Source organism: Hippoglossus hippoglossus, chromosome 18 (genome assembly GCF_009819705.1).
Source record: "Hippoglossus hippoglossus isolate fHipHip1 chromosome 18, fHipHip1.pri, whole genome shotgun sequence".
In the NCBI taxonomy this organism is placed as follows: domain Eukaryota; kingdom Metazoa; phylum Chordata; class Actinopteri; order Pleuronectiformes; family Pleuronectidae; genus Hippoglossus; species Hippoglossus hippoglossus.
Genome location: NC_047168.1, coordinates 10,990,178 through 11,013,255, shown reverse-complemented (window position 1 = coordinate 11,013,255; position 23,078 = coordinate 10,990,178). Strand labels below are relative to the sequence as shown.

General features: G+C 43.6%; 1 protein-coding gene across 1 annotated transcript in view; it reads left to right on the top strand.

Moving 5' to 3' along the window:
- Positions 1 to 20,780: 20,780 nt before the first annotated feature.
- The window catches only part of LOC117752034 (NACHT and WD repeat domain-containing protein 2), a 44,240-nt gene continuing 41,942 nt past the window's right edge, over positions 20,781 to 23,078 (top strand). The window contains exon 1 of the mRNA XM_034569149.1: positions 20,781 to 21,911. The gene's annotated coding sequence lies outside the window, so the exon portion shown is untranslated. The remainder of the gene's footprint in view (positions 21,912 to 23,078) is intronic.

The following is a 23,078-nucleotide window of genomic DNA, read 5'->3' as shown; positions in this document are numbered from 1 at the left end:
GTGTAAAGATATTCAGCATAAAGACAGAGACCACAGCTACAAGTCAGCTGCGTCCATATGGCTGCTGCATGTCTACTCGTAGCTAATCTGAATAAATCATTGGAAGAGACGGGCCCTGCGCATTAACAGCTCTATTTTTATGGTCGCCCCGCCGTTAGCATCGAAACACAAAACCCATTCACCTCCTCTCACGTGCTGCAATATGCATCGCACCAAACTGCTGCTCCGCCGGAGAGACTCATGAATATCTGGAGGAGGAAAGTCCCCATATTGGATTGGATGTGACTGGATAGATTCAGGAGAGGATTTAAAACTGGGCTTTTATTTGCACTCAGTGTAAAAAGAAAATGTCCAAGTGCAGCCTCACAAAGCTGCTGTCACTGCTGGAGACTCCAAATCCACTTTTACACAATCCACGTTTCGGATTTTATGGTTTGTCAATAACTGATTTTACTGTTTCAATTAAGCAAGCAAGACTAAGATGGAGTGTTGAGCCCAAAGAAGAGAAAATACATTCTGAGATTTCAAGAATAATAGTTATTGAGAAGAAAGTCGTAATATTTCAAGAGTAATGTCTTAATTTAAGAGAAAATATCATAATATTACGACAATAGAGAACAAAAAAACTTTTTTAGGGAAATAAGCAACAAGGTGAACCCATGCTCCTCATGGAGTTCCTCTCCTTCTGGATACAAACGAATAAATCTCATTGTTTCCTGGGGGAAACTATGTTTCACAATCGACCACTGACAAACATTTCCTCCTCCACATAAAAAGCAATTTTGTCTGTGTGGTTCTTTCTTGGGAAAAGACTCAGTTTCTCACACAATCTTTTCAAACTCCTGATACTTATGATAATGTGGAGCTGATGAAGTCCTTTGTGAAACTGATTATAAGATGCTGCACCTTCCTCATTTAAATACAGACAACAGACTGATCTTCTGATATTCCCCCTCTACAGTGATACGAAGCCTAATATTAAACTCAATTCTGTCATATTGTGACTTTTTATTCTCACAAGATTAGAACTTCTCTCGTAATGTTACAACTTTAGTCTTGTAAAAGACTTTATTCTTGAAATCTGTGCTTCTTTCCCATTGAGTGGCCCCACTCGTCAGACAGAACTTAATATCAGGAGTCTAATATCTTATACAGCCAGTCTACTCCTCGGCCAGTCTCTGATTTCCAGGCGCTAATTGCTGCAGCTCAGCCTCATTCCCTGCCACTGTGCGTGTGGGCGCGAGCGCAATAAATGAAAATACAGACGGGGTCTTGGAGAATTGAGCAAAAACAACAGTGCGTTCTCCATTTCTCCCTGCCCCCCCCCCCACACTCATTCTCTCTCTTTCACACTCGCAAGAAAGATCGGATCTGTGCGAATTCATTAGCCGGCTGCAGATTTATGGCACGCTGTTGTCAGTGCGTAATTAGCAGTTGGGGATTGTTTATGATGGCTTCGCGAGAGCGGCGGGAAGCGTGTGGCGAGGGCGTATGGTCCAAGGTCGACACAGGCCGGAGACGGGGGGGGAACGGAAGACGCAAAAGAAAAGTCACCTGGTTGAAGGGTGAAAGCTCTGTTTACCCATCACAATATTCTGTACATATGTGGTATAAATATTTTTGTATTTTCTTGTGGTGGCAGAAATATTGTGCGGTTGGAATTGTGTTGTGCTCGCAAGGAAACTAAACAAGTGGTAATTATCCTCGGCGTCTCCTCAACATCCAAGATACATAATTACAGTCTGAACCCAGCTAAGGTTACAAACTATGACGAGACAGATATTTACCGAACACACAACTCAGAGAAGTTTGAACACACAAAAACCTCTTTGGTGTGTTCAGCCCACCACCGTTACAGATCCCAGTGAAGAAGAACAGAAAATGGAGGAAAAGATCAGAATGAACCGAGCTTGTGGTTAAGTACATGAACTCATTTACCAATGTTTCTAATGATCTGTCAGCGTCTTTAACAACTGCTACATTCACTGTTTGTGGCAAATCAACAACAAGGGGCTAGAAATTAGCTTCTTGTTCTGTCTGAACACGCAGCGTAAATTAGGCGTGATGGATAAACAGGCAAATAAAGCTTGTGACTTAAACACCAGAGTCTGCAACCAACAAGCAACACTGGTTTCTTGTATATTGAATAAAAGCCAAAGCAGGAATGATGCAGATGAGGAACCAGACTTTTTTTGCAATGGTAATTTCTAATGGTTTTGGGAGATTGAAAATAGCAACGCCTACACGCCGACTGTGAAACACACATTTCTATCAGGGCTGTACATATTTGAAAACGCCTGCAGAGAAGCTATAGCCTTCTGCTATACCTTTGTATAATATTGATATAAAAAATAACTATTGGTTTTTCACACGTTCTCTTATTAAATGTGGTTATATTCTTATACAGCAGATTGGGGCAGTTTAACAACCTGGTTATCAGAGGCTGGATTGACTAGTGGTCTGTTCACAGACAAGGATAGGCCACCATGTCAGTATGGAAAGGTCAGTCCATTGATATTTGTGCATTCGGTTTTATGTGAAAGCACACACACACACACACACACACACACCTTCACTTCTGGGACACAGCCAGCAGCAATCATTATCCAGCACTGTCCCTTTAACCTGTGGACGTAGCATAGTAGACACACACACACACACACACACACACACACACACACACACACACACACACACACACACACACACACACACACACACACACACACACACACACACACACACACACACACACACACACACACAGCATGGAAAATCAAAAGCATGTTCATCTCAGAAGGTAGGCTGAATCTGTGTCTGATCTGATCTCAGGTCAGTGGGTCTTTCTTCAGCGAGCATGGCTCACAGTGTGTGTGCCTTTTAAACGTTTGTGCATGTGTGTGTGTGTGCACGCGCACGTGTGGTCATTTTTCTTATCTCTTCAAAGCGTTTTCCAGCCTAGACACTGACCATATCAGGACCAGCAGACCTCATGGGGACCAAAGCCTGGTCACAATCAGGCAAAATGTCATGTCTGTGCTCCTGGATCAGGTTAGGGGGGGGCAGCTGTGAATTGTGGTTAGGTTAAAGTTAGGGTTAGGCATGAATTGGTAATGGTTAAGGTTAGGGATAGGGTTGTGGTTAGGCTGTCCACAATGAATGGAAAGTCCTGCGCAAACCTGTGTGTGTCAGATCAATACCCAGTTACAGACAGCTCAGCCCCACCCTGCCTCAATGCCTTGGCTTCAGCAGGAACACACACACACACACACACACACACAGACACACACACACACACACACACACACAGAAAAAAGACAGAGTTGGAGCTTTTATCCTCCACATATGACTATATTGCTTCGGGCACAAAGAGAGAAAACGGTGAGAAAAAGCGAGGCAGATAGGAAAAGCTGGGGAGGCAGCGGACAGTCGGCCCCATGAGAAACTAGTTTAGTCATGTGACCATGTACACAACAGAGAGAGAGAGCGAGGGGGAGAAGGTAGCAAGCGAGAGACTAAAAATGACAGATAAGGCACCTGAGCGACAAGGACAAAGAGACAAAGAGAGCAGGAAGAAGGAAATGTATGCAGACTGTGGAGAAAATAAAGAGCGAGTGAAAAATGTGAACCGATGGCCTTTGATTTCGCTTTTTTCTTTCTCCTGTCTTAGCATAAATGACAAGATGTCACATAAACGCAGCTGTGATTAACCGGCTCCCCCTCCATGTTGTGACAGCGTGCGGAACTGGGCCTCCTCTCGCTGTAGTTCCCCTCCGCTTGTGCTTTTTTACGAGGCTCTTATATTAGTAACCGTCTGAAAGTGGGGAGTTAGTATGAGATCAAGGGACGGAACGGGAGGATGGGGGAACGAGGGAGAATCCTTTAGGCGTCCGCTGCAGCTCCGCGCGTCTCGGCAAGGTGTAAATTGAAATGAAAATTAGATTTGACTTTGATTAAAATCTGCTTTTCAATGTTTCACATCATCGTCAGCCAGCGGAGAGAAAAAGAACGAACGGCCCGGTTTAAAGGCACAGTTCAGCATTTTTGGAACCATGTCATTAGAGTAAATATGAAGCCAACAGCCACATGTTTGCTAGCTAAGCTTTGCTAGCCACGTTTCTTTATTGTGTCCTATTGTGTCACATGGTTAGCGTAAGGTATTTGGAAACTTTTGTCGTTGTTCTGATTAAGTGGGATTCAAACAATAACGCAAAGATTATATATTTTGCATTTCTCCATCGTAACAATAGCGTAAAACTCACAGCCTTTGGTCCCTCAAAACTGTGATAACAGGCTGCAGCCTCTAGTGGCTGTAACGAGCAGATATTAGAGTCGTCTTTCATCTAACGACGAGAAAGAAAGATGATGTTATTTGAGCTGCGAGTACATGACTGGTACAGGAACATCACGCGCATGATATCGCCTGAACAATCGAACTCTCTCTGCTCAGCTTCCATTCATGTCTGAGGAAACAAATGAGCTCTTAAAGGATTATTGATTGAATCCCCCCCCCCCTCCCTTTCTGGAATATTCTCAGCCTGGAAACATGAAAGGGGATCTCAGAAATTTCATCCATCAACAAATACCTTTGATTCCGACCCAATGCGCAGCACAGACCGGCCCTAATCAAAGTGCAAACCACAGACAGATGAAGAGAAATGGACCAGAAAGTCAGTTTTCTTTTTTACGCTGTGCTCAGAATTTATTGATTGCCTTCCCTTTCTGCCCCCCCCCCGTTTCTTTCGCTTCCCTCCCTCGTCCACTGAATTTCTTTTGCAAAACCGCTGTAATCACCGGCAATTCGCAGGGCGCCTCGCAGCTGGACTCCAGCCCACTGCTGACAGAGTGCAAGCTCGTCGGTGAGCAAAGATACTGTCTGTGTGTGTGTGTGTGTGTGTGTGGGTGTGGGTGTGTGGGTGTGTGTGAGAGAGAGAGTGTTTATTTGTGCTGTCATGTGTGTATCTAAAAAAAGGTCTATTATAGATTGCTGATTACCCAGGGGGGTCCCTCGACTTAAATCGAGTTGGGGGTCTGACACAATACGCCCACTCCGATGTCCTTGGGAGTCTCAATCCTCCTCCTCCCATGTTTTAATGTCACCAGTATGAACCACCTCATCAAAAGTAGTATTTGTGATTGTTGCTAATGCTACACAGCCAACGTTTGCTTCAACCGCTGTTTTCTTACAATTCTGTGCAAATATTAAGAATTGAATGGAAAAAAAAAAATTGTATTTGGCTCAGCCAATCACAACAAACATTAAACTACTTGGGCAACATCAGTTCAAATCATTTTAAAGTTAACTTCTTGCGGCAGTCAGTACATTTTGTCCACAATAAAGTCCGTAATAAAGTTGGGCTGATGCAGGCTGCAGAAATGTGTTCTCATAAATAAATGCTCACATGTCCACCCAGCTTATAGACAGTGAGGAGAAAGCAACTCGATTAAAAACCTGAACAGCTGTGGGTTCGCCACGACCTCAGTTTAATCTTTCTGACTCTAGAGAGAGCCGACAGCTATTTACATAAAACTGTGAGTGGTCTCTTTCCTCGTCTCTCTGCCTGTCAACTGGAACATACTCTCCACAATGAACCCGCTGAAAGCTACTGAAAGCCACTGCTGCATCACTGCTGTATCCACATCATCTTGTCCCTTTGTGGTGCAAAACACCGGGATGACTGCAATTTGTGTCGTGGATGTAAATAGATCTGATGCAACACTGTATTTTAGAAAGAGCTGGAAATGTAAAACAATCCCGTTGACAGTAAAAATAATCAAAAGATTATTCACAATCATCCTGCGTAGAATATAAGGTGAGAAATTACTCCAACAGTCTGTGGTCCGTTTGTTTTTTTAACCAATTTCCGTACATGGCTGCATCACACCTGATTAAAACTGGACGTTGACTCCCCGAGTCTGCGGCCGTCAGCGTCGAGACTTTCTGAATGACTCCATCCTGCAGCAGCAAGAAATCCTGCTGACATTAGACCTGAGAGCCAAAAAATCCCAACGCAGCTCCAGTTAAATTTTGTATGATATCAAGAAAAGTGCTGTCTGGAGTGAAAAGTCCGCCCGTCTCTTGCAATTTCCTGCTGTGCCATTTCCATTCGGCCAGGGCAAATTGAGAAAGAAATGGGGAAGAGAGTCCAAACCATAGCACGCAACATCAAGTAATTACGTGATAATCACTGAGCGACTGTGGATTATTAGGACTTTTTATTACCGCGGATGTTGTTAGACCCGTTGCAAAAACATAATTGCTTTCCATTGATATCCATTTTGTCATAATGTAATATCCATAACTGCAGAGGTTTGGTTCCCTTTAATCATTTCCATCCTTCTATTATCATTTTTATTAAATGTCTGTACAACATCATGTCGTCAGAGTCTGATATTGATAGTCTAATCGTAGCTATTAGAGAACATGTGGGGATTTGTGAGGTAGGAGTCAAAGCAGCCTTAGTTATCACAACAACGTTTTTTACATACCTGTCTACTTCTCATACTTTCACAGAGGGTGAGTCATAATTAAGCTCGCTCTGTTCCTCAAAGAAAAGAGGTAACACGAAGCACAGCTAGTGTAGAAATGCATGAAACATTATTGCATCTACGACTTTCCTTTTCCTGAACAATAGCAACGAAACACAAACACCCTCTAAACAAACACACACACACACACAAACAGGCACTTTAAATGCCCCGTGTTCATCTTCCGTTCTCATTTCCAAATTCCCAAGATGCCGTGCGGTCACCCTGAACCGGGCTTTCTCACGCCCTCTGATGGTTTCCCCCCCCAGAGATGACAAGGGCACAGTGTATGGGCACCGACTTTCTAAGAGGCGGTGGAGTAAACATTATAATTGCCGGGCATGTGTGTGTGTGTGTGTGTGTGTGTGTGTGTGTGTGTGTGTGTGTGTGTGTGTGTGTGTGTGTTGGTCATTAAGACAAACTGCAGAAAACTACCTCTAGGAAGTCGAGGACACACACCACCGAACATTACAGAATGAACTCGGCCCTGGTGTGCATTAGTGGATGTGCGCTACTTTACATGCGAAATATTTTCAAAAGACATGGGGGAAAATCGCTGATTATCCCCAAATCCTGGAGTCTGTCAAAGCACTCCACTCGGTCCCTGCAGGACAGGGTGACTTTAGGACAGATGAAAGCAAGGTTGTCTTCATATTGGCTGTCAATTCACTTAGTTTGAAGTGAATCAGCCTCTTGGACCATCTGTCATTAGGTGCTGTTCACAGAAAACCAGCCTTTTGTCAGGGATAATGAAATTGGTTAACTTTCCTGCACCAATGAAATGTTAAAGTAAACAAGTTCTGCAGGTTTGTTATTGGTTGTTGCTCATCAGAATGTGAGGATTGGATTGGTCGGTCAGGGGTTCATCGTCATAATCAGCAAGATAGTGAACTGAAACATGCAACGATGAAATGGCACAGTCACGAGCTCGACCAATATCATGACCTTTCATGCCTTTTTTAAAGTATCAATACTAATAGTTACTTGCACTTGAACAAACATCAGTGTGATAAGAACTACCTCGAGGTAAAATGTATTTAACATGTATTTTATTATGTCCCATCTACTAACATGTAGGAGGCAGGTTTATGACGTATAATGCAGCCAACAGGGGGCGATCAAGACAATTTTGCTATACGTTTGTGAGCAAGTTTTAATTCCCAAGTTATTTTTCCTCATGGTGGAGAGTCACTACCTTCACCTCTTCTTCTAGAAACACTACATTGAATACAACACAGCAAAAACACAGTGCAGCTCTCCTGCAATAATTAACACTTGCAGATTATTTCATATCAACAAGCTTGTGCTCCTGTCACAGATCTACTTCGCGGGTCTTGAGCTCATGATAATGGAAAAACCTCGCCGCACTCACACTTACAATCTTGATTTATTGCCGAGCTATTTTTAGATCCCAGCAGATCTTCATTGAGTATCAGCCATGAAGCCGAGCGCAGAGGAGGAGCCATGTTATCGGAGATGATTTCTACAACCGCATGAATAATCAGTCTGGGAACATGAGAAGGATCCGATTCCAGTTTTTGCTCATTTGCGGTACAATGTTGATGGCACGAGTGCAGAAAAGCATCTTTGAATAGAATTTAGAGATTATTGTTGCTCATACATCATGATGCAAACAGACTGAGTACGAACATGCAGTCTGCAACCAGCACTGTTCCCTGATAGTCGCCATCAATCAGGACAGACATAGCTGTTAGCTGAGGCTGGACCCTCCCTCCACTGTGTGTGTGTGTGTGTGTGTGTGTGTGTGTGTGTGTGTGTGTGTGTGTGTGTGTGTGTGTGTGTGTGTGTGTGTGTGTGTCTCTGTAAGTGTCTCTAAGAGTGACAGGGTTCTCAACAAAGCAGTACGTTTAACGGGGGAAACGCAGGGAGGGTTTGTGACAGGCTGCAATGGTCAGGGGTTTATTTGACAGGTGCTCCCCTCGCAAGCCCATCTGATGACTGAGCGCTGCGAATGGCGGCTGACGTCGCTGCAGAAGCCAAGCAACGGCGCAGCACCCCTGCCGTTTCAGGAGGTTTTCTGCCGTGGCGTGGGGTCAGCCGAGCCGCTGATTGCCGGGTTACATGTTTCATTGCTGGTGAACGTTGTTGCTGAACCGATATTCCTTCCGAAGCAGGTGAGGCCCAAATATAGTATGTGTCACGTGGAGCTGAATAACCTTCTGAGATTGAGTTGCATTTGCAGTTTGGCTTGTGGATGAAAAGCAACTTGTCTGCGTTCGGATACTGGAGCAATAGTTGAAATAAACAATGAGTGAACATGCAGACGTCAGAACTTCCTGTTGATTGTCGGAGGCCTTGTTACCTTAAACGTACATTTCAGAATTGTATCCTGAACAAATATAATTGTTATTCCTCACAGACATGTATTGTGTGTAAGTGTCTCTAATCTGACACTTAGAGAAGTGTTGCTCAAGAACTCAACAGGTGACCTTTAAAATAACGTTTCTGCAGCCTGCATTAAATTAATATGAAGAAATGGAAAACCCTCAGATACCAGAACATCCATTTTATGAAAAATTCATACCTGTTGCATTTTGAAGACTCAATTCGCCTAAATCCTATCGTATTTGTGTTTCCCTGTAAAAAACAAACAGGATTTCTCATCGAAACACATGTGTTAATAAGAATTATTTTCAGTCTATCAAAACATAAAAGTGTATCAATGAGTAATGTGTAAATTAGCATTTAAAACGCATTTCTGCATTAGTGAGTGTAAATTGTGTTTTTATGACAGAATCGCCATCAACACTGCTGATTGTTCATCACGTCCTTCATGTATTTCTAAGTCAGACACCTTTTCCTCTCTATGTTTCTGCCCCTTCAACAGCTCAACAGGCCTCATTCAGCTCCACTCTGAGCAATGAGCGGTCACTTCCTGAACATGCACGTCACTCTGCAATCACCGTTTCCTCTTCTTTGTCTTTCTGTGAAATTATCTGTCACCGTCTCTGATGGAGCGAGGATGGGAAAGTGGGAGGCGGTCTTGAAACAACCTCGCCAACCAGGGAGGAGAGTTTGACGTGGGTTGCCATTGTAATGTCGACAACCACGCACACACAGTCGGACAAAGTTTTAATCTGAATATTAGCACTCAAAGAATTTGCCCTTTTGTTTGCTTGCTTTCAAAGTGAAATATGCTTTTTTTTTTTCAACCATTGTTATTCAAGGTTGGACTGAGCACAGCTCTCCTCGCAGTTTCTATGCAGTTACCAAGACTATGCACACACACACAAGCTGCCTAGAGTTCCGATGCAAAAGCAGCCTTTGCATTGCTCAAGGGCAGATTTACGCCGGCTTTTCGCTCCCTCCCACGCAGGTCTCATGCATATTCCCCCGTTTGCAGAATGAGCGAGATCCCAGGCACTAAGCTCCTCTGACCTTTAAGGCGTCTACTGCAGCCACTTAAAAGCGACGAGGGCTTAGAAATGCAAGCCGTGACCCTCGGCTCCCACCGCCTGCCAATCATACGCCGCATTACGACAGACAGATGCTCGTTTCGGCCAATCGGAGCGCCGGTGACATGTACAGATGTTAACTCTGCCCAGGAGACGTGGCGGGTGGCAGGTCCAGTCGTTGGAAAACACTTTAAAAGCCAATCAGCGCGAGGAGTCGTTTTAATCGCATGTGATGTCCCACAACCACATGCATGTACGTACACACACACACACAAAAAGGTTCGTCTTCGAAAGAGGTACTTGAGGCACCATCCACACAAGACACATCGTCATGGCAACGGCCTGAAGCGGCGGCTAATGGCCTTCTTATCAATTCAATCCAAATCACTCTCAGGCAAAACAACAGCCGACTCCCCAACCTGTCGTGCTACACAGGCAGAGGCAAGCGGGGCTCAATCATCCGCCCGAGTCCTTGAGATTTACACTAATGTGGTTTGAAGAGGGCGAGCATGCACACACACACACACACACACACACACACACACACACACACACACACACACACACACACACACACACACACACACACACACACACACACACACACACACACACACACACACACACACACACACACACACACACACAAAATGCAAGAACCAGAGCAATGTCCACAGATCCAGGAACATTGCTCATAACGTATGTACATGTTTATACTCACATACCAACACATTCCATCATATTGACAGGTTCATGAGGAGATTTCGCTGTCACCTCCATCTCTACTGTCCACACACACACACACACACACACACACACACACACACACACACACACACACACACACACACACACACACACACACACACACACACACACACACACACACACACACACACACACACACACACACACACACACACACACACACACGTCCCAGTGAAATCCATCTTCATTTTCTGTGTTTGAGAGCAGCCCTGAGATTCAACCCTGCTCTCGTCCATAACTCATCCCTGTGTCTCCAGACGTGTCTGCAGATGCTCCTCCTGGTCCGCGCTGCTGTCTGAACCCGAGCAGCCACATTTAACCAGGAGCCAGGACGATAATCTTCTCCCTCAGTTATTTCCTTACAGATAGAACAAGAGAACCCTTTATACGACGAGATGTGAAAGACAAAAAGTAGCGGCTGACAAATGAAACTTTATCTTGACTCCGTCTCTGTTCACATTTCTAACCAAAAGTCAAGAAATGAACTTAGTATTTTCCCAGTCTCTGAATTTCTCTTTGACCCACTTACACAAGGCTCTCTGATAAATATCTGCCCATCTGGCCATCACTGGTTTTTGGAAGCAAAGTGCAGTTAATTATAAATAGGATGTCTTCTAAAAGGTGCAGCTCAGTGTTCGTGACTGTGTTTGCTTGTGTCTATTTGAGCGCACACAAACACACACACACACACACACACAGGTATGTTGACTGTGATTAATACAACAGAGGGGAGAAGCAAAATTAGATTAGGAAGACAATTGAGTTTTTCAAGCTGTGTACCTGTGCTTATTCCTGCATATGTTATCACAGCCAGATACATACACACACACACACACAATACAAACGCAGTAATATATGCACATTACTCCAGCGTGGTGAGGTGGGGGGAAATTATGCAACACAGAGATGCATTTACAGTGTGTGTGTAATTGAGGAGACCGGGGTGGATGACAGTTCAGACGGGCTATGATCTGCAGGGGGATTTGGCAGGCTGAGCTAAGCTAAGCTAAGCCTAGACTGTGCCGCACTGAGTCGGATGGTAATAAGGGAGCTGGTGTAGTCATCTGTCTGCGTGCCAAACCGGCGCTGTCCTGCGGGAGCTCATTAGCTTAGCATTCTGCCTCTGTGGCCCTGCCTTGAATGAATGGGAGCACAAAGACAGAAACAAACACTCGTCGTGCTGCGCCTCCCGCAGATCATCCCTCTGCCCATTGTCTCTTTCTTTCCATGTTTTATCACTTTGTCCTTTTCTTTTTTTTTCCGCCTCATTTCTCTGCCTTTTATTTTTCACTCCACTGTGGCTGCGATGGTTATACAATTATAAAATCCTCAAGTCCCCCCCTCCAGACCTACTCAAACTCAAACATTTCGCTCAAGTGAAAGTAAAAATACAAAAAAATTTACTCAACTATAAGAACCACATCAAGTTTTGGACTTGAGCAAAAGTAAGTGTTTCACTTTAAATAAATACATTTAAATTACTTTGAAATATATGTGTATATAAAAACCAAAAACACATGAGCACTTAACATTTAAATTCACTACAGATCCGTATTTTTATTTGGATCTGCACCGTATTAAATATTAGCTCCCTTAATATGCCGGATTTCTTCGAGATCCATGAATCTTCTCTAAGAAATCACAGGAAATGTTTAAAACACCCTATCAGCATCGTCATCCCGATTTGTATTCGTACCAAAGTTTTATGATTTATGAACTTATTCCAAGTTTTGTGGAAACTGTCCAGTAGCTATCTGCTAATTAGCAAACGCTGTGAAAACTTAATCTCCTTGGCAGAAGTAATAATATGAACATGTAAGGCAATGCTGTGTAAATATAGTAAAGTAGTAAGTACACATACTGATCTCTACTTTCTACTACTACTAAAAGTTTACCTAAGTACTTCACAAAGTAAATGTCTGAAAGTCAGTGGCGGGATGTAACAGACACGACTTTGAAGTCAGCTCTCCAGAGTCCGTCAATGCCCTTTTCAAAAAAGCTCCCAACCTGGCCCTCCACCAGAAACAAACCCTCGACTGAAGCTCCCTCACTCGACTTTCCTCCACTTTAATGGCGAGTCAAACAAAAACTTTTCCCAGCCTGAACAGTTTTCTCCTCTTTGTCAGAGCTTTTGTTCCACCTGCTCCTCTCCTACAATTAGCCCTCTCTGCCTGACAGGCTGCGAGACGTTTACATCTCCATTTGTGTGGCGGCCTGGGGCTACACGCTGCCCCCCCCCCCCTCCCCTTCAACAGACAGACAAGTGGAGCCACCCAGTCGGGGAGGACGTGCGGAGGTGAAAGCCAGATTCTCCGCCGCGTCTCGCTCGCACCGTCTGACACCGGTGAATCAGAAACCACCTGTGGATCCTGATATATGGACTTTAATTAGAGGCTTTTTGACCGAGGTGTCGACTGTGTGAGGCGGGTTATTAAGACAGGATTGTCTGTGCTGAGTAATGAGAAAGCAAACCTCAGTGGAAATCAAGCCTCACTCCTGGATTGGGAGGTTTCCCGTTACAGGATGTGGTCTTTATGACATATAGACTGTTTAAAGACGCCGCAGGGCTTCAGAATAATAGTTCATGTTTACGTGCGGACACACACGCACTCTCTCTGAGTGAGCACCCATCATTCAGATGACGCCACGTGGGAAAACAGAGTACAAGAGACACTTGCATCAGGTTTTACGAGCTCTGTGAATGCACACCTTCATTATTTAGCGGTTCTTGGAGTGCAGCGTCACCGATCAAAGACCCCCGTGCCCCCAACTGTAGGGAATTTTCGGCATTCCACGAAGGAAGGTTGTCAGTGCATCCCTCTCATCAGGAAAAGAAAATGCTTTTGATCATTTAGAATCACAGGGTGGCATGCATCATTCTGCAGCACACGCACACGTCAGACTCTCGGCAGCAGGAAGCTGGATTATTAATCAAGAGATTGGCTGTTTGCATGAGGAGGAACATGGGGAGATGCCCGAGAAACAAGTTCACAAATCAAATGCACTAATATAAATACCAACAAAAAGAAGACATTTTTTAAAGTACTAGCTAAATGTGCACTTAAAGTCCTTCTATCTCGTTTTGTGTATAACCAGAGAGAGCGTGTGTATAACAGAATAGTACAGAGGGAGCTAAATCGGATGAACAGAACCAGCCGGGATCCACAGGGGAGGACTGGGGATCAGAGGCCCAATCCTTTCCGACATACTTGACACGAATTTCTGCCATTTCGCCGAAGCTAAAAGCTGTCAGATGCTGCACACGCTGAGAAGAAGGGGGGAAATTGTTGTAGCTTTAACGGGAGCGAAGGAGAAAAAAAAAAAAAGAAAGAGAACAGGCAGCTGCAACGAGGGGAAAGAAAAAAGGGGGGAAGACTTCCTGTCGGTGCTGAACACGAGCCAAGGTACAGTGGAGGGACACGCACCCTAGAGGCCAGGATATCTTTGAAGTGCAGCTACATCAAAGCTCACTCTCACCCTTTCTTTTCCTTTCCAGTCGTCAAACCCTCAGTGAATGACGACGGTGATTGACATGCACACTGAAGTCTTTGACGACCTGGGGCGACCAGGAAGACACACACTTGGCCCTGAAGCTCTAGGTTTCCTGCAGTCGGTGCCGTGCCGGAAGGTGCCGAAGAAGAGAATAGCAAGTATGTGCATGTATGTAACAGGATTCAAAATACTACAAGAAATGCTTTGTGAATGTTTGACTAGGAAGGAAACCCTGTTAGCGCTGAACTCTCTATTTGTTATTGTAAAAACAGGGTGAAACTTCATGATTGACAGCTGAGGCAGACTAGTAATTGGTCGAACCCTGTGTATCGACCTCGATGGCAACATTCCCATCCAGGATAACTTCATTTCTGGACAGTGGGAGGAAGAGGAGACACTGGCTGCAACCAAAAATCAATTCATAATTGATGAATCGATTATTAATTAAATAAAAAGCCAGTTTGGGAACTATTTACATTAAAGCCTTCAAAGAAGTCACAAGAAGTTAATACAATCCACCAGTAAAACCAGAGGAAGAAAGAGTTATCCCTCCAACTTCACTTCCAACAAGTTTTGTAATTTATTTTAATCGACGTAATCAACTAGCTGTTGCAGCCCTAGTGGAGCCGTCGTCTTTATATACAGTCGATGGACCTTCTGGATATGGGCGATGTGATCTGCTGTGTACTTGTACTCAGTATTTCCTGCAGCTACTGCTGGATTCTCTGGTGCATGTAATGGGAATCGAGGTCGGTCAAAGTTCCAAACATTAACAGAAACCTGCACAAAGACGTGAAAGTATTTTAGAGGAGTTCCTTCTCCTTCCTGCACACTGTCCCAAACTCACAGCCTCAGACTCATTCAAAAATAAAAGCTCCATGTAATCCTTTTTTTCATTGTGAGAATTTGCAGGGATTCGGTGTAGTGCTCCTCTTTTTTTTTTTTCTCGCTCGGCTGCCGTGGGAAACCTTATCACTCCATCATCCCCGTTATCGCAACCTTTGACACTCATTTGGTTTTGCTGCAGGTTGAGTATAATTCACCGGCTTCATCTGTCCAGGCTCTTCAAACAGCAGATAGTGGAGCAGAGATATAAACAGGGAAGTTTACTAATGGGGGGGGACGGAACATGGAGAGAGCGCACACACACACACACACACACACACACACACACACACACACACACACACACACACACACACACACACACACACACACACACACACACACACACACACACACACACACACACACACACACACACACACACACAATCTATCATCCCAATATGATTGGCCGTGAGTTGAATTCATATTATCTGGTTGCCTCTTGCAGGCAGCTCATAATAAATTAAGTCGATGCTTCACACCACCATCACCACACACCTCGCCATCTAGCTGGAAAATAATATCTACAATAAAAGATGTAATTTATGGAGATTTGTGACATCCAGAGAATCTGAGGTACCGTCCATTGTTCCCTGCTTCACGTTCCCAAAAAAAAAAACTGTGATGTGACCTGTATTACTTAACCTTGGTCCCCAAGTGGAGACTCAGGTCCAACTAACAATATTAATGCTGCCTCTGTTTTAACTGACAGAGGATGGAGCTTGAACGAGACTCTGTTCTACTGCCAGATGAGAGATGACAGCATATTTTCAAGCGTGATGCTCAAGAGACAATCTTTTGTGTCCCTCCGAGATGAACATATGTTTGTGATGTATTTCACTCACTGTTTACGTTGCTGTTGAAACAGATTTTTGTTTCTCTGTCTTTAGTGCTCTGGGTAAAAGATTCACGATTGATTTATGCCGCAATCGTTGTGTAAGGGTTACGATTTATGCCGTGGCATGCTCCATCTGACACGAACCAACCAGGAACGGCGTTTCCCGTGTTTACACGGTGTTGATATTTTTATGTCTCTGTGAAAGATCAATGGGAGATTCAAGCAGCAACAATCCACTCACTCTTCCTCCTAAAGTCGAACCTCCAGCAGCTGACATGACTAACTCTCGCCAGATGGAGGGTTATATTTCGTCCCCTGACATCGTATTAATCCAGCGAGACAAGAACACAGAGTCAGGATTCCAGCCATCATCTTTAGATTAATGTGACAGGAGGTTGTGGCTGCGCTGCACGGCCTTCGTTAAGCTGAGCTCAGTCAGTATTCCCACTTTTCCCTGAACTCCTCGGCTCCGACAGGCGGTTTTTCTTGCTTTGTTTCTGCAGGGAGGACGGCGGACGCGTCGGGGGACTGTTTCCACAAGATTAACCGAACAGGATTAATTGACAGGAGCTGCTCAGTGAACACAACACAAAAATGGTGACGTTGTAAAGATATACAGATCCCTCTATAATGCGGCTGCTTTGTACCTCCCTGTTTGAAGTGTTGCTCTCCATCTGTCGCTTTCTCCCCGTGTGAATAAGTTAACCCCCATGTGCCACTCCCAATTACTCATCCGCTCTTTTAGCGTCATCCTTTCATGTGTATCCATGCTAAGGCCAGTTTGTACACAATGCATTGCGTGACTGTATCTCCTCAAGCAAATGTATGCGAGTCCGAGTCCCTTATTGGATGTGACATGTTAAAGCAGCCGTATTGCTGCTGCCATTTTGCACATACATAATGCAATGTACAACAAATGTATTTTCTCCCTTGGCTGCCGAGGGCACCTGAAGAGGATAGCATGACGGCAAACATGAAATGTCACCCGGCTGCAAGTGGACGAGACTTGTCGTGGACAGGCAGGACACAAATACACAAAGGTTTTCTCCAATTAGTTAAAAAAACGGATGTTAATGAAAGGCAGAGCAGAGGGTTTTGGTTTTTTCCAGCAGATATGTGGCCATTACTGCCGTCCACACACTTGGCTTCCTGCCATTTTTTAAATTGTGGAGATTATTTACGCTACATTTTCTGGTCTTTGTCTCTCACACACACACACACACACACACACACACACACACACACACACACACACACACACACACACACACACACACACACACACACACACACACACACACACACACACACACGTTGTCTCTGAGTCAGTTTGCCACTTCCTCCCTGATTTTGGACGGGTGGTGGAGAACCCACTCTGGTTTTTGTAGTTGTGTTGTCACTTTTGCGTGTTGTGTCTTGTGTTTTTCATCAAGATCCATGAATTATTCCCTGTAAAATTGGTGGAAATGTTGAAAAATGGTCCCACACCCTGCCCCTCAGTTGTGTTGAAATCCATTTAGTTGTTCTTGTTTAATCTTGCTTGCAAACACAAACCAATACAAACAAACCAACAAACAATCGGACAAGGGGTGAAAAGGTGAAAACACAACTTTCTCGGTGGAGGAAAAAACAGCGGCCTTAACACTCTGGATAACATCTCAGCAAAGTAGGATCTAATGAGAAATTGGAGGAGAAATTAAAATGTTCCCACATGCACACACACACACACATACACATAAACAAGCTTCATCCTGCTCACTGGCACACAACAAGAACTACAGAGGACCGGGGCCAATTAGCTCTGCTGTCATGGATCTCATGCAGTTAAAGCTCCTATGTAATGCAAGCAAGTGGAACAGTTTTGTTTTTCCTTCACTAAATTATCCAGACTCCCGGTGCAGGGATGTACATGTAGCATGTAAGCCAAAGCTCGTGTTTTGGCATCTCCGCAGCAGGACCGATTGAAGTCTTCAGCGCCGGGGCCATCGCAGCATGTGTTGAACACAAGATTGATAACATGATGTACTGATTCTATTTGCAGCTACGGCCGTGCTGGCAAATCATCTGTTTTCCAGCAGTGTGCACGAGGACACATGAGGAATCCTGTCATGACATGAGATGCATAGTTTATCAGCTATTGTGTGGATTAAGTGTGGATATTCAGTTCAGAGGCATATTTGCTCAACCTCTTTCATGTCGATTTTCACGTCTGCACACTTTTGTGTCGATAGTTGCTGCACAACATTGTCTATATTTAATATGAGGGTACGTAGAGTGTGTTCAGACTATAGGTGTCATGCACAGTAATGACCACCACGCTCCCTCTCCAACAGGAGATCAATACAACCCTCACTGTGCAGGCATGTGTGTGTGCTGCAGTGTTACAAAGAACAAGATATGAAACTAGGACAAAACCTGCAGATTGGGGTGAAAATTGTCATTTGGCAAAAAATCTAATCAGCCAGATTTTGAGTGTTCAAGTAAAACGTTGGGCCAACAAGCTTCAACTAATTCTCAAGTGTTGATTTCATCCACAAATTATAAACACAACCGTTGAAGCTCCCCTCGCTGTGGCTGTTCCTGCTCATGCACATTAGTATCTGAGAGTGGCTGTGTGCATAGTTGTATCACAGTGGCGCACATTCAGCGCCCAGCGTGAATAAGCAGGAGTGTGTGTGTGTTGCACAATAAATCAGACCCTCAGCTTCAGCCGCTTAAAATAAACAAATAAAAAAAAAAAGATCTGAATCAATTAACCACCAAAGGTCACAGAAACAAAACCACTAATTGGCGAGCGATGAAAAGTGGCTTTAATGATCTGTCCATGAATAGTCATAAATAACTGTGATTCTGCACCTAAAGGCTCTTGTGTGTGCGAATGCCACATGTGCACGTTTGATTACTAGCCTAGACATTATGATTCCAGTAAAATATAGCTTCAATTTTCAGAAAATAATCATAATCTTTAGCGCTTTAGCCATTAGCATTAGCTGTCATTTTTGTTAAGGGGTCAATGAATAAATGTTAACACGCGAAAACTTTAGCTCAAAAGTGTTGTTATTCGCTGAGTGGCGACATTTAAATTGACGAGAAACTAATTTTGCAGTGTAAAAGCTGAAAAACATATTAACCACAATTTTTATTTCTCAATCCACTTAAGTGTACAATTTTCTTTTTTGCATGTTAACCTATATGCAAAGTAAGAAATAAAGTCCACACACTGCAGCAGTTTGATGCTTTACTTTTTTTAAATCAGTATATAATAATGTGAGATGAGCAACTCTTCCCATGAATATCAAAGCTAAAACAAATTGTGTCTTCTTGGCATTTGCGTTGTGACTTGATGGTGTCACTAACACCTGTTAGGTTTTCCTTTCCGCTGATCCCACATCGGGGGCCAGGAGGTTGCCTGTCACCTCTTAATCCCCTGTTTTGCCAGTGAAAGAGTGAAAGAGCGAGGGAAACTGTTGTTGTGCAGCCCTGATTGGAATCCTGTCTTGGCTAATAGCAGGATTATGTCTGAGTCCCACTAAGCCAGCACTGTCAGGTTTGTATTCAGTTATAGCCGGGGTATCTCCTGGGTTTTTGTTATGAGAGAAGTGTTATTGGATGTGTGAATGTAAACACTGGCGGGAGGAAACGTGGAGGAGGACAGATGCGCTCGTAGAAAAACACCTTATGCTGGAAGTGGCCAAATCGTTTTTTTTACACATCACAATCAACGTCGCAAGAGCCGCTCCTGTTTATCAATTGTGTGGATTTTTTTTCACTCATGAATAAACCCGGTGATTTGCAAGGTGCCGAAGTTAATCTGCTTTGCATAAATAAATTGGGATGAGGCATCTGCTCCTTTTACAGCTCAAAACGGGCGTCAGAAAATCGGGAAAATTAGGTAATTATTCATACACGGCTGACGAACCTGAACATGTAAATGAAATTACAAAAATGGGCTTTTTAAAAATATTTTAGGCAAATGAGATGCGGAGGTGTCAAGGCACCTGGGATCAGTCGGTGATGTTAAAGCCAATACTAATTCAGTCAGTGCTTCATGGAAATGAACACTGACAGAAACGAGTTGGGGTCAGAGCGTGATCACACGGGAGCCACGACCCAGGAGCATCTTGGGATTGGAGAAATGCTAGAGGGGGATCAAAAGGTCCAAGTACGTTTCTGTAAATTAATTACATTCAGATGATTTGTATTCACCAGCACATATGATGATTCAGATTTCATTTATACGGCGTTGTTTTTAATTGCTAATGGAACATTGTAGTCCACCTGACGGGAATACACAACAGGTAATAATACGCTTGATGGAAATTAAATGCACAAAGAAACATCATTAAAAGAGGAATAATCAGTTCACTTAAGATATTAATTGGAATAAAACTTTCTCATTATCATGTAAATTAGTTACGTGCAGTAACATTTACTTCAGTGTTTGCGTCAAACTGCAATATCTGAAAAAAAAAAAGTCTTTGAAATGGTACAGCCCACCCTGCTGTCTCTTTAAATGCAGCCTCTGAAGGACGCAGCCCCACTTCAGGGGTTTCATTGAATTTATTCATTGTACTTCCCTGTTTGAAATGTTTGATTTTAGTTCTCGTGTTTGATATAGTAAAAACTGTTTAAAACTTCCTGTTAAGATTTCATGCTACTTTATATTTAACATGTATTGGCCCCCAAATGAATTTGAATGAAATTGTTATGATTTTGCTTCTAACAGAATATACAATCTTTAACGGAACGTTTTTACTGGAATCGTGAAACTGCGGTTCTTGTCCTTCCTATCTTAAAATCCCTTTAATAAGATTTGATTGTGCTTTTCATTTATGAAGTTTTCAGGAAAAACAGTGAGGAATGAATACGGTTCTAACTAATCCGCAGAGTCGCTCTAAATTAAAGCATGAATCACATCACTGGGACTTTGTCCAAGATCAGATTTCCCATCAATGACTTAAAAACCCAAAAGGGGCCATGTGTAGTTGAATGCCCTTGATCCCTGAGTCAGCTAACAGGAAAGATCCAGTTCAGAGTGGGCATTTCAATTAAGGAGTTAATGTAGCGCTGCCAGTGGGAAGCACATAGAAATAGATGTTCCCAAACCGTCTGCTCTGACTCCCACTTCCTCCCGTTTCTTTCCAGCTGTTGTGCAGAAACAACCATCCATCACCGGCTATTTGTGAAGCTGGTGTGTTGGCGTGTGTGTGTGTGTGTGTGTGTGTGTGTGTGTGTGTGGACGTTTGCCAAATGAACAGCTAGTGTCTGTCCTTTGTGTCTGTGTGTGTCTCCCAGGTGACACATCACATCTTGTCACAACCGTGACTCACATTTGCTTGGAGTGGTCCAGGGTTTGGGGGACAGGAGTGCACACACACACACACACACACACACACACACACACACAAACACACACACACACACACACCTCCAACTTGCAATTACTGTAAATGCTTGAGTGCACACATGCTCACACACTGACACTTGAGGGCACCAAATTGGGTAGGGATGGTTAATTATTTAAGGTAGGGGCGGAACGGGACATCGCTAAGATGGTATTTTCTTTACTTTACTTTGTGTACTTTCAAAGCCCTGTGTGTTATTTTTATGAGGGAACCGAAATTTCTAGCAGCACCCCTGCTCCTACACACACAAACCCCCTCTTTTCTCCTGCCACATCCCATCATGCCAGCAAGCTGTGTAAAGTGCATCCTTTCATAAGACTGCTGTGTATTTATCCAGTGCAGGTGCACTTGTGATTAACTGACTGAGGATTATGGGAGCGAGCGGAACAATCAAGTAGAGAAAGGTCATAGCTCGGCTGGGAACAAGACTCCCGGTCCCCCGTGCTCCACTTGAGCTTTTCCGGAGTCTGGATTTTGTTCTGGTGTGAGCTCGGTGGCCCTGCAGGCTCGTCTTAAATGGGTCGTCGTGAGCCTGCAGAGCCCTAGACTCATCCTCAAGACCCGCAGCAGCAGAACAGTAAGTCATCTAGTGCCTAATTATTTTTTATCTTACGTAAAATAATGTGTTAAATGTGGCATTTCATGTTAATCTGTCCTCTAGACTTAGATTTGAATAATATTCTGCTTTTGATGTAGTGGGCTGCCTCAATTATGGTGAATGCAACTTGGTCACTTCTGATGTTGTTAATTAATTTGGAACAAGATGTTTAGTTTTTAACAACTTGTAAACAGCACCAATGTCTCCGCTATTATCTATCATAGGCTACTATGATCCAGTATCTATTTAGAAATTAAAATGTTTCTTTTTTCCTTTTTTATCTTTGTCTTAGCTGGGTATATGAAAAGATGAAAGATATGTTTAGGGGCCTCACATCAGGTTCGGCAAAACATGCTACTGTCTGGGGCACCATGGTTGGAAACCCCCGGATGAGGACCGATGCCACTAGTTTTCTGCCAAAAGCTTCATAATTTTCATGCTTTGGTTGACGTCTACATTTTTTTGACAGGCAAGAGCTGTGTAAAAAAAATCAAGTAGCCCAGAATATCAACCCGAACATTAAACACAAAAGCTTAGGTGCAGAGGCTGAACTTAAGGAGGGAGGCGACTGACACACTCCATCAGATTCAGAGAAAGCCTTCGTGCTGCCCACTAAACACTGAGACCCAGAGTGGAGGGACGCTGGTGGTGGAGTCGGCAGAATATGTGGTTCAGCGTTTCCCCTTCACGAGAACAGCACAGTAATCAATTCCGTTTAGTACAAATCCAATGCACTTAAACTTCCAGCGCAAATAACCACGGGCTGCAGAGCAGAGGTACATTTATCGATAAAGCAATTAATTCAAATCCCTCCTCCCCCTCCCGGCTGCTGCGTCTTGCAAAGGACACATGATTAATGTTTCTCAAAAAGTAACTTGTTACTCATTCAACAAAGTAACAACTACGATTAATAATTATTATTATTACTATTAATTATTTCATTGTAAAGCATGTTATATTTCTATTCTAATGTGTGATTACAATAAATATTTGATAACTTAATGTGTTATTATGATATGATACAATATAAAAATGTCATGAAGTAAAGACGTCCCAAAAAGTTGACTCTGCAAATAATCGTCGGGCTTGCAAGGTCCAATATGGTTTGAAACAGTAGGTGGCGTTATGAACCATGTTCAACCCTTA